This window comes from Podarcis raffonei, chromosome 4, assembly GCF_027172205.1.
Source record: "Podarcis raffonei isolate rPodRaf1 chromosome 4, rPodRaf1.pri, whole genome shotgun sequence".
Lineage (NCBI taxonomy): Eukaryota > Metazoa > Chordata > Lepidosauria > Squamata > Lacertidae > Podarcis > Podarcis raffonei.
The window spans coordinates 98,816,103-98,832,474 of record NC_070605.1 but is presented as its reverse complement, the minus strand read 5'-3'; the positions used below and the strand labels follow the sequence as shown (position 1 = coordinate 98,832,474).

The 16,372-nt window shown below is 46.6% G+C and overlaps 1 protein-coding gene across 3 annotated transcripts in view; it reads right to left on the bottom strand.

Moving 5' to 3' along the window:
• The window catches only part of KLF12 (KLF transcription factor 12), a 225,108-nt gene extending 212,143 nt beyond the window's left edge, over window positions 1–12,965 (bottom strand). The window contains exon 1 of one of the 3 annotated variants that reach the window (XM_053384669.1): window positions 12,720–12,965. The gene's annotated coding sequence lies outside the window, so the exon portion shown is untranslated. Of the gene's footprint in view, window positions 1–12,454; window positions 12,645–12,719 lie in introns of those variants that run through there. The other 2 variants (XM_053384671.1, XM_053384670.1) reach the window with 2 other exon arrangements.
• Between the last annotated feature and the right edge of the window lie 3,407 nt (window positions 12,966–16,372).

Sequence of the window (16,372 nt, the reverse complement as noted above, 5' to 3'; positions counted from 1 at the left end):
TCCTATTTAAGATCACTGAGCCACTGCAATGCTATTAAATGTAAAGGTAAAGGGATCCCTGACAATTAAGTCCAGTCGCGGACGACTCTGGGGTTTACTGGCCAAGGGAGCCGACGTTTGTCTGAAGACAGCTTCCGGGTCATGTGGCCAGCATGACTAAGCCGCTTCTGTCGAAACCAGAGCAGCGCACGGAAACACCATTTACCTTCCCGCCGGAGCGGTACCTATTTATCTACTTGCACTTTGACGTGCTTTCGAACTGCTAGGTTGGCAGGAGCAGGGACCGAGCAATGGGAGCTCACCCTGTTGCGGGGATTCAAACCACTGACCTTCTGATGGGCAAGCCCTAGGCTCAGTGGTTTACACCACAGCGCCACCCGCCTATTATATGATCCTGGTCTAGTCTCATGACTGGTCTCTCAATGCTGAGTGTTCAAAATCAGATCCTATACCCTGCTCACAAAGCCAACAACCCTGTACCTGATAGATTCATCAAAAGACTGAATATTAGTCATAAAACTAGACCAGGTCATACGTTACTCATAGAGAACCCGACTTCTGGGCTGGGGGTGACTGGCTGGAGCAAGAGGGGGAAGTGAAGTACCTGAGGATATAGAATGCAGGATATAGGACAAAATCCACATTGTCAAGTCTTGGCCTACAACACATTTCAATACGCCTTTTGTTGGAGACACTTTTTTTGTTTTATTTTAGTAAGCATAGCAACCCAGTCTCCAAGAAAGTACTGAAATTTCAGGAATGCAAACTGAACATCCCTTCAATAGAAAAGAGACATGTCAGGAAAAATATATGTGCCATGGGAAGGTGTGTTAAAAGGCTTAGATAATCATCAGGAAGGGATTTCAATTAGCTTTTTATTGACTTTAAAAGCAATGGCTGCAATTCTCAGTGCAAAGTCTCCTGGAGATGGTTTGAGATTTGCTTTCCCCAACATTTTTCAGAAAGCTTAACTAATTCACTGTCTATTCTTACTTTTCAGATGGAAATTAACCAAAAGATGGATTTGGGGTAGGGGAGTGGAAAGGAATTGGACATTCTAAACACTCGCTGCAGTATCAACAGATGAGAAACACTCCTCTAGTGAACATCAAAAGGGGAGATCTTAAACTTGGAACACATTATTTATTATAAAACAAATGAGAATAGAGATAGCCGATGAAGTTCAGGTGCCATCATTGATATGCATCTCCCAAAACAGACACTTATCTTCCAAAACAGCACAAAATAAGGCATTCCCAATTAATTTGTCTGAAGGCCACTGAAACATGTTGTCTGCATGCCATTAAAAACCTGCAATCATATTTTGGTTACTCCATCGTAATTATTAGGCTGTGTTTCAGTATTCTAACCCACTCTAAATCTGCAAAGGGGAAAAAGTACAATTAAAGACCATACACTGTGGTACAAATCTCCAATGTAGATAAAAAGCAATATGGGATGGGGCCTATGCTACAATCTCTCCCATCAAAGCAAGATTCTCAGAGCACAATCCTATATCTGTCTCCTAAGAAGAATGTCCCACTGGTTTCAATGGGGCTTACTCCCAGGTAAATGACAACAGGATTGCAGCGACAATGAAGATCGCATTTCTGATATTCATCTCTATGCTAAACAGCCAAACTTCCGTACAGTGAATTAAATGAAAAATAAAACTTTTGTGCAAATAAATTCCTCAATATTAAATGTACAGAAAAAGCACTACAGATGGCACATTGAAAAATGCATACCTGAAGATACTATTTTGTAAAAAAAAAAAGAAAGCTATTTAAGCATACATAGAGCACAGATGCTCTGAGCATTCCCTCTCAGAAAGGACTCTAAACCCTCACCTTTTCAATTATTTTTCAGTGAGTCAATGCAGCAGGAACTAAAGTTAATAAAAAAAACACCCCAAAACAATAGCATCCGTTATTTCTCCAGTAAGTTAAAACAGGTGTTTGATAGGAAGCTGTAAAATAGATAGTAGTGCGATAACACTGTGGTAGATGAGCCTTTGGGGTCTGAGGCTCTGCACACCTGGATTTTGGTTCCCACTGTGGTTCAGCTTCTCTGTTAACCAATGAACAACATGAAGAAAACACAAAACAACTTGAGGACTCTCCAGCAACTACAAGGTGCAGAACAGTTATTTGTTTTGCTTTGTTCTGCCAGTCAAATAATTACCAAACACTGAACACCTTATTGTCTCTGGTCTTCCTTATCATTTCAAGTTACAAAAAAACTATAGACTTTCAGAATCATAGGGTCATCTAGTCCAACTCCCAGCAATGCATGAATCTCAGCTAAAGCATCCTTGACAGAAGCGTTAAAAAGAAGTACCATGTCAGATCACATGGAGATTCCTCATCACAGAAAATGAAGCTGCTGACTTGTGCCACGGTGATGACAGACGGTGCGCCTCCTTTCTCCTTATCCCCACGTCCCTGTTCAGAGATGCCTCCAGTTGTAGCATGTGTGGAGAACCAGGCCATCTGTCTCCATTGAGGGAAATAACTCTCTGGAAAGAGTTGCAAGGGAAGGAGTATCTGTTCCTAGATTTGGGGGCATGCATGACCCCTGAAAAACAGGGGAGAAGAGGACCTCATTCCTCATTGCTATCAGATGACTTCATGGTGTAGTAATGAATGGTGGACTGCCATATTTAAAAGGGATTTCTTGTCCGATTTTCCTTGAAGTCAATACATACGTAGTCAATTGACTGGTGTTTCAATACAACAGTGAAAAGCACCAAATCTAAATTGGATGGGCACGTCCGCTGAATGAAACAACTTGCCCAAAATATGAGAAATTGAAGCCTGGCCCACCTCAAGGAGTGATAGAAGGCACTGCTACTTAGAAAGCAGTCACAAATCAGAATGAAATAGTAATGGCCACCAAAATAGATGCTGGAGGCCACAGCTGTCCACCTGCCTATGTGGTTGTAGGTACTCAATAAATGTGCCACTCTTGGTCCCAGGTCATTCCTGATAGCGCTCAATGCTATATGTTCTGGAAGCACCATGTGTGTCAAGCTGTGCCTCCATCTGGGAAATCCCATGCATGCGTGAGAAATTTTGTTTACAAGATGTTGGGCTCCATTTGCTACTACGCTAGCCCAAGTCATCGCAATGACAGAGATTGATAAATGGAGTTAGTACTTTTGTGTGGTACTTTCTGGGTTTGATGTGGCTGGGACAGCTGCATTTTCAATCCAACTGCAGTTCTGTCCTAACAGCACTGAATTTATCCCCAGCGGTATAACCCTTTCCATTCTAGATACAAGTTCCTAGCTGTCATGAACATCTGAGAAGGCTTAGGAGCACCCAGGCATATTTGGTGGCAATTCAGAACCAACAGAGGTATAGAAGAGGGCTTTCAGCGGTTAGTGGGTAGGGAACCCTTCTCTTCCCTCTTTCTTGATTGCATTCCTACGGCTATAGGCACTGCTGCTTCTCAATCCATCTAACCCATCTCTCCGTAGGAACACAGGAAGCTGTCTTATCAGACCACCGATCTATCTGCATGCAAAGCACTAAGCTATGGCCTTTCCCATGAACTTCTCTCCATCTATATACACATTACTACCATGGTCTTATTTGCCCCAAAATTAAACTCCCAAACGTTGAAACATGAATGTTATATAAAATAATCTAACGTAGCTCAAAATAAGCAAATGTACTTTAGAACCTGGGTTTGCTTAGAGTCTTTTTTTGTTGTTGTCTGTGGTATATGGACACAAAGGCCCAGTGTTGCGGTACATGTCCTGCACACTTGCATCTTGAGATGAGTAAGAAATATAGTTTTGGAGGCAACAGAATATAAGTCAACAATGGGCTGAAGAGGAAATGGGACAAAGAAGCGTTTAAATTGGGCAGAAATGGGAGGAGGATAAGGTCAAGGGTTCTGCCCAAGCCTGGCAGGTCACCCAGCTTCCATCATTTCCTTCCCCATGGATAATTTCCTAGCCATTAAGGTTAAGCAACAGCTGCAGCATTTGTGGCTACCCTCCTTTCCCCTCCCCACACTAAGAGATACAGCATACCACTTTCAGGAACCACATGCTATTAACTGAAACAACAACTTCTGCCAAGACTTCAACAGAGCTGTGTTAGTGATGTTAAGTAAAACAATCACTTTGGCGCTATGATTGCTCAAATACCACTCCTGCCTGATCTCTACTCCCAGAAGCCCCCTTTTAAAGCCACGAGAAACTTCCCTGTGCTTTTATAACAAGAAAACAAAATTTCATCCATGGCACTCAAGTGCAAAATGCTTTTAACCAACTAGACTTATATTAAAGGTATATTTCCCTACTGGAGAAAAGAAAAGATGAGATTATCTATTACACACCTACAAGGTTAAACACCAAAAAGCAAATCTTTTGCTGCACAGAAAGTTATCCTTTAAAACCAAGAGTTTTTATGTTGCAGACAACATATATTTTGTGTCAGAGTGTAGCCAAAGTCCATAGGTAAAGGCAAAGGGACCCCTGACCATTAGGTCCAGTCGTGGACGATTCTGGGGTTGCGGCGCTCATCTCGCTCTATAGGCCGAGGGAGCCGGCGTTTGTCCGCTTCCAGGTCATGTGGCCAGCATGGCTAAGCCACTTCTGGCGAACCAGACCAGCGCATGGAAACGCCGTTTACCTTCCCGACGGAGCAGTACCTATTTATCTACTTGCACTTCATGCTTTCGAACTGCTAGGTTGGCAGGAACTGGGACCAAACAATGGGAGCTCACCCCGTAGCGAGGATTCAAACCACCAACCTTCCGATCGGCAAGCCCTAGGCTCTGTGGTTTAGACCACAGCGCCACCAGCGTCCCTAGCCAAAGTCCATAACAATGGATTAATTCCATTCCTCTATGTCTTTTATACAGTGTTATGTCTCCTCCTTGAAAATTGATATCTCCTTGCATCTTTTCACAACTCATGAAGGCTGCTGCTGTACAACCATTAGCCAAGAGTTTAGAAAGTCAAGTTTTCCCTGCTCCACCAGTGCTTTTCCAACTCTACCACCACACCACCCCCAAAACAAGACCTCATTTCCTGGGGTGGGGGACATTATGTTTTCCCCTTCTACTGGAGAGAAGGTTAAACCATGGGCTTCGCCTTGCTAAATGCAGTGAGCAAAGTCCTGCGCAACAGACTTAAAATTAAAAATACAGAACTAAATCTGGCACACTGGCACATACACGGGTCCAACCCACTTCAACAAAAGAACCCATAACAATAGCTGGAGGTTCCCTTTGCACATGGATGCAGGAGCAAACAGGACTGCCAGCCAGCCAGCATTTCACCAGTAAGTAAAGCATTCTAACAGGCAACCAATTCTGACAACAGAAAAGCCAGTACAATTCAGGATTCTGCCAGATTTCACCTGGCTCCACATACACCTCATCAGATTGTGTCCTGTATCCTTTCTAACCTGATGCATACCTCCAGGCTCCAAAAGCCCTTTTTTTTTGCGTCAGAATTTTTGAGATGAGGTGATGAAGCCTAATACTGTTGCAGGATCTAGTGTTTGAGTTTGAGAAAACAAAGCTCGCAACGAAGAAAGGAAAGTCGCCACTACTTGGGAGGCTGCCCCCATTTATAGCTACGATGGGAAATCCAACACGGCCAAACTTGCCGCAAACTTCTCTGCCTTTGTTGCAATGAACCTTCCCCCAAAAAGGGAGGAAGGAAGCACTTGGCAAGCACTTAATAACTGCAAACAAGCATCCCTATGGCCTTTTCACTGCTCAGAGAACATTAAATGGCGAATTACACTCACTAATCAGAATCCTCCTCCAGTAACTGTTAGGGGGCCAAGGTGGAAGAAAAAGACCTCCGAGATACCAGTGGCAACAGGCTTTCAGTAGCTTTAGGAGGGGTGTTATCTTGGACCATTTTCCATAAAGAGACACGACATCTGAAGATGCTGCAGCTGGTTTTTATTGATTAAAACACAGCCCAACACAAATAGAAGACGCCTTCACCCCGATTTGGTTCCCCTTTATCACATATCACAGCCCAACAAGACAACAACAAGAATCCAAGAGCATACGAATCAATCTGGCTAACCTGATTCAAAAATATAGTCGTACCTTGTTTTGTGACCAGGATCCGTTCTGGAGCCCCAGCTGCTAGCTGAAACGGATGCAGGGCAAAGCGCCGCGTCTGCGCATGTGCGCAGAGTGGTTTGTGCTTCTGTGCATGCGCGATTTAGCACTTCTGTGCATGCGCGAGCGGCAAACCCAGAAGTAACCCATTCGGGTACTTCCAGGTTTGCCGCGGACGTTCACCGGAATGGATGCTAGACAAGGCGAACATTTGCAGAGGTATTACTGTAAACACTCTCACACAGCTCACAAACAAAAACAATTCTCACTACAGCCAACCAAAGACAACCAACACACCCTAAGCCACATCCAACCTCTCTCACTCACCAAGGAAATACAACAAGTGAACAGTAAGACAACCCATACAAGTACGCTGACACAACCCCTCACAAACGAAGTAGAATAATCTAAGCATAACCACCAGACCCCAAACCGCTTACCACTCCCCTCCTTTTTCTTCCTTCTTCCTAATTGTTCAAACCAATTCATAAACCGAGAATTTATACACTGATCACTAATAATGAAACATATGTTGTAGATGTTTTTCCACATTTATTGTGCTGTTTTTGTGATATACAAATGAAAATATTGGTATACTTATTTGTGTAATATTATTATTGTACCCAATTAAAAAACAACAACAGCCCAACACTTCTTTTAGGTCCTCATCAAGGGCTGTAAAAGGAACACGACCTCACAAAAAGTCAACCATTTGAAACCAAGTAAACAAATTATATATACCTTATGTATATGTTTATATCTACTTACTCAAAAGTTATTAGATTGGTTTTTAACTGCTTAAAATTTATGTGAGATGTTGTTCATTTTATAGCTCCTGATAATGGCCTAAAACAACTACAGGCCGGAATGTGTTTGGCCTTTCTTTTTGTTTACTAATAAATCCACATTTTTAACTAATAAATTCCAGCTTGAGATTTTATCTCTCTTTTTGGATTGCTTTGAATGCTTACCTTTGGTGTTTTGTTTTGTTTTGTATCTGTCCAAACAAGTTTGCCACTCCTAAAATTTGACCCAGGCCAGTCTTGAATACGGAAGCATTTAATCCCACAATGCATCAGTCCTGCGCGATCTTTTTTCCAAATAACCATGGCAAATGGGCTTCCAATGTTTGTGTCATGGGCAGAGATAGGGATGGGGAACCCTGGTTTAAGGAGCCATGGCTTATATATCTGAGTTTCTAACACTGGAAAGGTGGCCTCCATGCATGAGATTACTCAGCCATGGGCAATAGGGTCAGAGAGGCAGATCCACTTCACTTTTTCTCTCCCAATACAGTACTAAGCTAAAACTAGCTTGGTGCATATCCACTTTCCTGAACTCCCAGAGAGTAAGACTTATTCAAGGCACACAGGGCTGGGAAGTTTTGCAAAATGGAAAAGAGAATTTGAAGGACCTTTCCTTGCCCCCGACCCCACACAAATAGATATGGAGGAACAAATGGGCCAGTGTTTCCTGTGGACCTATCCTAAAGGCTCCCTTAGAGAAGAGTCATAGCTGAAGCACTGCATTCCCTTGAACAAAAGGCAGCCTTCTCCATAAGCAGGAACGATGCGCAGCTGTGCCAGCCTCAGAGCTTGTGCGGAAAGCAAACATGCCTAGCTGGCAACCACAGGTTCAGTGCAAACCAGGACAAACAGCGCAGACCCACTGCAACCTCCTAGCTGAAAGCTTTCAGTCCCAGCAGGTTTTGATGCACTACAAAATGATGCAGCGTGTCCCCTGTACAACACACACACACACACACACACACACACCCCTTTTGAGACTTAGCATTCTGTGGGTCTAGTCTTCCTGTCTCAGAAATCACTAAGAAAAGGTGTGGGTCGTCCTCTCTCAACCTAAGGCAATGCCATCGGAGTAAACAAAGGTCATGCATCATATAAGAATGCCCCAGAATAACTTCTTCCTCCCGACCTTTTTGGTGCAACAGGAGGATGGGATCTCTCCACACTAACAAGTGCATATTTTAAGAGGGGGGGTCAGAAAGCCCTTTATCTCCTCTGCATAGGGGACCATGATAAAAGCAGCCTTTGAATGTAATATCCTTCCCTCTTAACAAAATTAAAAGAAAAGCTTGTTATGGGGAGTTAAGCTGTTCTGCTTATATTAGCGGCCTATCATTTAAAAAAAATCAGCAGAGAAGCCTGAATATATCACTTTATATGCTTGGCCTCAACCCTCAGCCCACCCTCCCTTTGCATGTCTGGCTGGCTGACAAGACTTTCAGATAAATAACAGCAGTACTGTTCACTTTCCAATTTCTGAACTCCTTTTCCAAGCCAACATAGGAGCCCCCACTGGTTAAAGAATTTCTCCTTCCTGCTGCTCTCTTCCCCACCTCCTTCTCAACTCCAGTCCAAAGCCCTCGGCTGCATTCAGAAGGACACTTCCTGCTCTGAGCTTCCACCACCCCTGCCTTCAAACCAGCTGTTTTTCACGCCATCTGCTGCTATTAATGGGAAGGGGACACAGTTCACACCACACCCTGAGATATGTCAGAGTTTGCATTCTATTTCCTGCCCCCCCCCCCCGCCCCACCAATCCTCTCCAGTCTCTCACACATCATCTTGTGTTTCCTTCAAGCAATACAAATTTTGTTTGGGGCCTTCCTTGCACCGTCGCACTTCCTGGACATGGTCTTTGTCCTTCCTTCCTCCGTACTGGGATCTTTTTAATTAATTATTTTCACAGGGGCTTATTTCACCACTTCACCTGGGTGCCTTAGATAGCTTCTTAGATACTTTCCGGCTCAGAAAAAGCTAAAACTGCCAACCAGGTTTTCTTCAAGGCCACTTTTTCATGATCCAGTCTCAAGGTACCGCACTCTCCTTTTGGTAAAAACCCCACCCACACTTTTGCAAGGTCACTTGCAAGCAAAGATAAAATTGCAATATTTTAAGCAAAAATGAAAACACCACACGGACTGAGTTGTGACTTGTGGGTTGGAATCTGGCTGCCCATATGAGCTACTGCAGCCGATGTGAGTGCCTGGGAAGACTAGGCAGGTCTGTAAGTTGTGGATGGAGCCATGAAACCACCTTATAGAGAATTGCAACACTGGTCCATCTAGCAGCCTGGTATTATCTGGCTGGCAGCAGCAGGTCATGGTCCTTCCCCACATGCTACTGCCTGAGAGCCTTTTGATACCAAAGTGGAGGCGTTTGGCATACGAAAGGGGTGATCTAGCCCTACTGTGAAGCCCAGTCCAGAAAGACCCATGAAACCGAGTGCTCACCCTGGAGAGATCCTAATTCACAATCCTTACAGCTGTCCTGGTGCTTGGGAGCAAAGGCGAGGAGGTGGATTAAGGATTGCAGGAGTAAGTAAACTGCATGTTCTTGCTGGGGGGGGGGGGGAGAGAGAGAGACACCTTTCGCCCAGAGGTCCATAAAAGCCTGCGAAGTGCTGCTTAGAAGGCAGTTGTGCACATTCAGCATTGCATTTCGAAGGAGGATTTTTTAAGAAGAGGACTGCAATTTGGGGAGGGCAAATGCATATGTATGGGAATTACGCAAATATGTGTTCCAAGGCAGCAAGGGAAGAAATCCTAAATATACCATTACACGAGTGGTATAGAAATCCAGAGGGAGTGGCTGGGTTGGGGGGGGGGAGGTTTTTCCTGCTTTTGCAATCCCTCATTTGACAAAAATCGCTTAACCCCTGCCTGGCACAGGTAAAAGAAGACTGCAACATCTCCCCCCTCGTCCTGAGAGTTCTTCTTACACAACCCATCCGAGATATGCAGAACATGGCCAGAAGTTGCCCCCGCTGCCACCCACTGTTCCTTCCTCAGCGTCACCTTTGATTCCGTAGGAGAAGAAACTCCTGACCCCGACAATGGTATCCGCAGTAGCCCTAGGAAACACCATGCGTGACCTGAGAGCAAATAGGAGTGGCCCAGCCCTCTTCTTCCCCCCACCCACCCACCCGAGAGCAGAAAAGGAAAGTGACATCATTGTGTTTGCGCATGAGGCAGAGGGAAAATAGTGCCGCTCAGAAAGCTAGCTCTCCAGTGCGCTCAAATACGTAGTGAAGGGACAGAAAAAGAGAGGGAGGGAGGGAGAATACTTGCCTCACTTTGCCAGGTATGGAGAGAGTATGCCGAACACTTCTAACAATGTGCCAGTGCTCCGTTTCCCAACCAGCGGTGCACTTCGACAAACATAAGTGTGCTGTGTCATAAGGGAAGGAATTCAGCTTGTATTTACTTTATCTGCACACCCAAGGAAGTATCTGTGCTATCCCATCTCTGAAGCTTTTCAGTGCCATTGCTGACACCAGAGGGTGTGTGTGTGTGTGTGTGCGCGCGCGCACATATACACACTTCACTGCTCCTGTTTCATTTCAAGGCTGAGGCTGAAGGCTAGGCAGAAAATGGAGCTCACATACCAGGGCCATATAAAGAAGCCTTGTAAGACTGCCATGAATTCCTACCTGCCAAGATACTGGAGCCTGGGTGGGGAGGGGGAGTGAGGACACCATGGAAACCGACATCTCCAGCCCACTCCTCACCACATGACTCTTAAATTGGGCCAATTTGTTTCCCCGGCTGTCAGCCAATCAAAGCAGGATTTTGTGAGCCAAACGACCTAACTCATGGCACAGAACAACAAGGTGTTAGCCTTCAAGCATCTTTTCAGTCTCACATCTTTGTTCTCCAGCAGGCAACTCCATCTTAAGCACTTTCAGAAGTAAAGGAAAAGGCTGCCAACGCTAAAACTGAACAGTTGCCTTCTGTTTCTCTCTCCCCCCCCAAAAAAAATCTCTCTTTCTCTGTTGCAACATCCTTAAAAAATAACAGGAGCCTGACAAAAAGGGTTACACCCTGCATTGAAAAGATGACCACTCCTCTTCGCAAAGTGAAGCACCATTCGTCCCACCCATAATGAGACACGCATTTCAGACCAGACCATTTACTTAGCTAACCAACTCTGTCCTCCAGTAAAAAGAGGGAATGGAGCAAGTCTAGGTGGTTTTAAAGCGTGACGTTTGCTTGATTGGCATATGTCTGGCGTAACAGCTTATGCACATGCTTTTGATGTAAATACAAATGCTTCCACAAAGAGCTTGGTAATGCTTATTCAATGGGGGGGTGAGAGAGAAGCAAACAAACAAACATACATACATACAAGCAGGTTAGAAATTAAATAATGCATGTAATACATTGCTTTGAAACAGCTGGAAGAAGAACCTGTATTGAGCACTGGCAGTGCCAACTACAGCAAGTTTATCCAGATTATGCATTCTACTGTACTTATATATTTAAGAGACCACCACTGCAAGCTTTGAAATCAGCTGAATTTTCATAACTATTATTAAAGTATGACTCTTGTCCGTAGAGAGGGAAATGTTAAGAGAATGAGAATGCTGCACAAAGCAATACAAGGCGAGGACGCTTCATCTGCTTTTTTCATTAAGTGTTTGGCTCCCCTCCTTCCACTTTTCACTTTTAAAAAAGTTCATCAGAAGTTCTAAGGACAGCGAGCCAAATAAGAATTGGTTCTTTCTGCATATGAACTTCCAGCAATTACACCAGCTCATGTCACCCAGGTCAGTACTCTCACATTTCCACAAGCTTATATTGAGACTAGTAGCACAGTCACCAGGCTGGATCTCAAATATTCATCACTAGTAGTCTAAACGCAAACTTCTCCCTTTGTCAACTCCAGCCAGGGCTACCTTAATGGAAAGGTGGGGGTTGGGGGGAGTGCCAGTCAGAAACCATCTGTTCCCCCCACCCTAAAAAAAAAAAAAAATCTCCATTGCATGAGCAATATTGTGGCAAGTGACAGTTCCATACCATTATTACCAGAACAATAATGGTTGTAGCACAATTAAGACCGAGAAAGTGTCATCAGAACCTTAACCCTTTGCTGGCCGATCTCTCCCCTCACAGACACCCAGGCAAATAACTGAGTGACAAACTAGTACAGCACAACTCCCAATTCAACCTGCTGTTTTTGTTTCCCTCTCAAACCTCGCCCCCCCCCCAATATTTGAGCCAACAGTTTTCCCCAATGTCAATTTACACTGCTAATATGCATTATCTGAAGAGGATTCCCCTTAGCAGGACTGAGAAGGTCCCAATAGTATGTTTTCCTTGGCTAGGTGAAGAAAGAAACCCCTTTTCCCTTCTTTATTTGCCCTCCTTAAAAACCCGCGCCTCCAATAAGAGCCCAAACACTTCTTTAGATTTTTTTCTTTTAAAAAAGCAAACCAACCCCAAACCCCCTCCCCAAAGACAAAACGCAGTGCCTGGACGGGACAGCACAAGGGACCCAGATTATTTTTCTTTAGGTTTGTTTCGAGAAGAAACTAAAGAGGCACAGACCTGAGCAGGAGCTGCAGAGCAGAAGAAATTTTCTTTCCCTTATAAAGGTCCCCCTCTCTTTTTCCTCTGGCTCTCACTCACTTACCCACACATTCACACACACACACACACACACAAAATCCGGGTGCCTCATCCACACGCACACCCTCCCCGTCTCCCCTCATCAGCTCTATGCAGTTCTCAGGAAATGAATGGGGGGGGGGGGGATGGAAAGGGAGGGAGGGGGGGCCAAGACAGAGAACTGTTGTACTTGCAAATGACTTACCCGGATCACATGATGTGCTAAATGTCGGGTGGGCCAGTGGGTGGAGGCTCCCGAAACAAGAGAGGGCACAATGCAGCGCAGCAGCGGAACCTTACCGGGGACGCATCGGATTGCATTGGGGCCCCGGTGAGGGTGGGCCGGTGGGAGGGGAGAGAAAGCGGGGGGGGGGGGAGAGAGGAGAGATGCGATGCGGCAGAGGCGGCTTCTCTGCCTCTCTCCTTGCCCTCAAGGTGGGGCTGGGCGGAGGACGAGGAGGAGGAGGGCGGTGGGGCTGGGCGGGGAGGAGGCACCACAAACCCAAACAAAAGCCCCCCCGCCCCCCGGCCTGCCTCCCTTCCTTGCTCCACCCAAAAGGTGGCGGGGGTGGGGTCGGGCGGGGGAAGAATGCGATGCAAGCGCGGCTGGGAATGCATGCGAGGGCTCCCGCCCCAGAGGAATGGCTTTGCTGCCTGGGGAGGGCACAGCCCCCCCCCAACCATCAATGGGCGGAGAGGGAGGAGGAGGAGGAGGGGCGCGTGGGCGGCGGCATCTGCGCCGCGCCAGCCCGGCCCTGGGTCCCCGGTGCCCGGGCAGAGGTGGGAGGGTGCCAGGGAAACGCCCACCCGGGGAGGCTGCGGGGGAAACGCCCGGCTTCTCCGCCCAGCCTCGGCCTCCCGGTTGCATGCGAAGGGCGGCGGAGGAGGAGAGGAGCGCCGGGGGAGCCGGGGGTGGGCGGAGGGGCAGCGCCGAGGAGGGCACTGGACGGGCGGCTGGCTGGAGCCGCGGGCCGAGGGAAGCGGAGGCGCGCGCCTCTCCGGAGAGGGCTCCCCGGGCGCGCTCGGCCCCGAGCAGCCTCCGCCACGGGGCGAGCGGCCCTTCTCTGCAAGCGGGGGAAGGGCAGCCGAGGTATCCGCGGGGAAGGCGCCCGCCACCCTCGCCCGTGGGTCACGCCGCTTTCCTCGGCGTTGGGCGCGAGAAGAGCCGACCTAACCAAAGGGCTGCGCGGAGGCAAGTGCCTCGGGCGGCAGAATCGCCTGGGACGGTAGACCCCACGTCTACTGTTGGTACCTCAGGTCACATACGCTTCAGGTTACATACACTTCAGGTTACAGACTCCGCTAATCCAGAAATAGTGCTTCAGGTTAAGAACTTTGCTTCAGGATGAGAACAGAAATCGGGCTCCGGCGGCACGGCAGCAGCAGGAGGCCCCATTAGCTAAAGTGGTGCTTCAGGTTAAGAACAGTTTCAGGTTAAGAACAGACCTCCGGAACGAATTAAGTACTTAACCCGAAGTACCACTGTATTTTCATTCCCTGCCTCGATCTGCCCTCAGCCCATTTTTTTCTGGTGGAAGGGGGGCGCCATTTGGGGGTCCGCCAAAGTGCCTTGGGGGCAGGCCCTGGGTGCGAGTGACTCGCCCTGGGCTCCAGAGTCCTCCTCGGAATCGCCAGCCTTCTTAGGTCTTACAGACCTGAAGGGCTGCAAAGGGGTAAGGGGGCTTTGCCTCCTGGCAGGGCCGGCCCACCCATGCGGCAAGGTGAGGCAACTGCCTCAAGCAGCAGATTCCAGGGGGCAGCAGGTCCAGTCTCCAAGCAATTCATTCCTTGCTGCCGCAGCCACAATGGCAGTGTGGTGTGCTGCTTGTTAGCTGGATCAGCCATCCCTTCCGCCCCATGCCGCTTCTGCAGCGGCCTCTTGGCAAACAGGAGGCATCACTGGTCTTCTCCTGCTCTTGTTCCCGAGGTTGATATTTATTTCCCTCTTGTTCCTGATGTAGAACTTCATTTGCCCCTTTTTCCCTGGGAGGTGCAATTTTGTGGTTCTCACATGCCAAAATGTCGGACCAGCCCCAAACTCTGCCCATTCACATCTGCCCCAGGAAGGCCTGTGGGGCCAGCTCTCTCCATGGGGAGACTGCTTGATCCCACAGGAAGTGGGATCCTCTGAAGGCAGGTACCGTATTTTTCGCTCTATAAGACGCACCAGACCACAAGACGCACCTAGTTTTTGGAGGAGGAAAACAAGAAAAAAAATATTCTGAATCTCAGAAGCCAGAACAGCAAGAGGGATCGCTGCACAGTGAAAGCGGCAATCCCTCTTGCTGTTCTGGCTTCTGGGATAGCTGTGCAGCCTGCATTCGCTCCATAAGACGCACACACATTTCCCCTTACTTTTTAGGAGGGAAAATGTGAGTCTTATAGAGCAAAAAATACGGTAACTTACTCTCAGCACTCCGAAAGTTAAGTTCCTTTATTAAACTTACTGCTTCACCCACCAAGAAGGAAGCTCCAGAGCATTTACAAGATTACCATTACATAATAAAATATCCATAAAAACAATGCAAAGCTTGGGGGGAGGTGGAGGGTAAGAACGAAAGTGACTAGTATACTTCCATTTTTTTATTAAAGGAAAGCTAAATATAAACAGTATACAGAAATATGAGACGTGAAAGAAGAAGAAAATTGTTCTGTAGGTGGTGGTTTAAATGTTTTGTCGATTGCAGAATGAGATGATCTGGTAATCGATTCAGCTGGCAAAGCTATCCTAGGACAGCTTGTTCAAGTGAGGAAATGTTTTCAGAAAAATGATCAAGTAACCGACTTTGCTGGATACTAGGCATTCTGCAGTTAAAAAGCAGGCAATAGAAGGTGAAATGGTACCATCTGCAATGTGAATAGGCATGCTGGCTGCACCCAGGGCAGAAGGGTGAAGTGTATTTCTGTTTTGTTGGATTGTTGTCTTAATATATTTTAAAATAATGAAGCAATATATTAAGCCTAAAGAGGCAAGGCTGGTGGTTACTAGGAAAAGAGCCTTCTCAGTGGTAGCTCCCTGGTTGTGGAATGCTCTCCCTAGACAGGCTCATCTGTAGCCTACATTTGGATCGTTTGGATTTTGTAGTGAAAATATTTTTTATTCTTCTGGGCCTTTTAATAAAGCCAGTGGAATCAGAGAACTATTTTGTTTCCCCCTTTTTATTGATCTTATGCTGCTTCATGATAGTTTTAAGCTTTTACACTGAGCTTTTGTGCTGGTAGAAGGGTTTTTAATATATTGATATTTTTTTTGGTTTGATAGTTTTTAAGTTCATTTTTTAAATTGGTGAACCACCGAAAGGCTTGGTTGATTGGATGGTGTATGAATGCCAAAAACGAATGAGCATTTTAAATCTACTGAGATGTTTTCCTGTGGTTCTACTGAAATTTAAGCCTTGTGGCCTGGCTGTACTTGGTTTAAAATGGCACATGAGAAAGCAACCCTATTGAAGCTAAGAAGTACTGGGATAGGCTGGTGCCTGGAGAGGCAACTGCCCAAGAACCTCACACATGTTGTCCTAAGCTCCCCAGAGCACAGATGGGGCATAACACCAGTTTATACACCAGCTTTAGCCCAGTCTCTGACCTTTGTGTGGCCCACTTTCATTCCTCTAGCATTGCAAAATATGTACAAAGCTGCCTGGCTCCAGAGTGTGGAAAGAATATGATCCCTGGGTGGTCAGGCATTGGCATGCGCCTCCTCCCTTCACAGCCCTTGATGATGATGTGGGGAGTAAATGGGGTGTAGCCAGAGAGCAGCTGCGTTCTGGTCAACTCCAGCTGTTAAGCGATTCCTGAAAATGCAGGCCGCAGCCAGTGCTTTAAACGGAGTTGCACACTGAATTGGTCCCTGACCAA